We start from the raw sequence: 1,642 nt of genomic DNA on the forward strand, positions 1-1,642 counted from the left end.
ACTCCTGTAAAGACCCTTTCGTCCCTGTTAACTAACCACGAAAGATGTGTGATATACCTCCATTCAGAAGGAACAAAGTGTTCATGCATTTAAAGATGAAGCGCATGATGTGAAGTTCTGTGACGGAGATACGAACCCAGCACGCAAGCGAATTGTTAACTAAGTAAAATCAAATGTTACCTATCGGTTTTTCTTACCAACTGCTAGATGTTTGAATCTAAAATAAGGATACAAATTTTTGTGCCTGAGCGACAATCGAACCGCACACCTACCGTCCTTCTTTCTCATCCACGAACATAGCTTAAGTAACACTTGCTTACTCACCAACAGTAAGATGTGTGAGTGTTTGACCAAAAATAACGACACCTATTGCGATTGTTGGCAACACATGAACGGACATTAAAAATGCACGTTAATTTTCACTAGCAGACTGGTATACACGTGACAGGGCTTGAAATGAAATTATGAATATTTTTGTACTGGATCAGGATTCGGACCCACATTCTTACCTTTGGAGGAGACCTAGAGAAGACTGAAGTCTTGGGAAAAGGAACGAAATGATTGAACTATACTGTTCCGACAGATTCAGATCCTCGAAAGATGCAGAGTAGTGTTTTGTAGTGGTGACTTGTTGGAACCATTTTCAATAGTCAAACGACTGTACCGAGGGCGATTAGAGGACCTGCTAGACAGCTGCGCTATGTGGGTTGCATTCTAATCAGGTGAAATGCAATTCAGGTCGTTCGGATGGTTTTGAGCACGACTGTACATGCTAGGAACCACAGAACCACAGCGCACTGCGCCAAGAATCGTTAATAGAAAGTAATTGAGGCGTAGAGATCAAAAAGGGGATATGTCACTCAACTGATGTTCTGAGATATATTGAAAACTCTGTATAACTCTGAATAGCGTTGTTTCCAAACCTTATCGTTAGTCCCACAGACTCGTGATGAAGAATGCAATGTTATACCAACAATCTGTAATCATAACATGAAGGCAACTAATAGAAAATGGTAACAGAAAATGACTGACATATCCCCTTTTTGATTTAAACAACAGTCATTTTACTGAAATGTTGTATAACGAAACAAAATACCATATCTACAAGCAAAATATTATTTTTAAATATTTCAACATGGTCATACACATGTATCATGGGAGAGTTAATTTCACATGTTTTACTTATTAAACAACCCTTTTTATATTGGCAGAGTTATATGTTCATAAATTTGTCACTCTTGGTCACTGTCCCAAACTTCACTTCCAGATTCATTGGTGTCCTCTCCACCAGTCAGTTTATTAATGTCGCATTGCTTTAGAAGGTTATCAAAATACGCACGAAACTGCAAAGGGATAACGTCAATCATGCGTGCAATATCTTTCAGTATCTCAGGTTTCAGTGGAATGTCGTCCATGTATGCTCTCGGCACATTATGGAAATGAGGGACTGTCCCAGCCTTAACCAGACGAAAATCATATTTCACCATTCCACCGCTATTGGGTGAAACAGAAACGCATTTTGACTGGTCAGTGTACTCAACTTGTTTATAACGTGTAACAGCCCATTTTTCTCCTTTCACAGTTACAGATTTCTTAAAAAATGAATCTATATGTTTCTGATAGTCAAGAAATGCGTCTTGTG

This window comes from Schistocerca piceifrons, chromosome X (genome assembly GCF_021461385.2).
Source record: "Schistocerca piceifrons isolate TAMUIC-IGC-003096 chromosome X, iqSchPice1.1, whole genome shotgun sequence".
NCBI lineage: Eukaryota > Metazoa > Arthropoda > Insecta > Orthoptera > Acrididae > Schistocerca > Schistocerca piceifrons.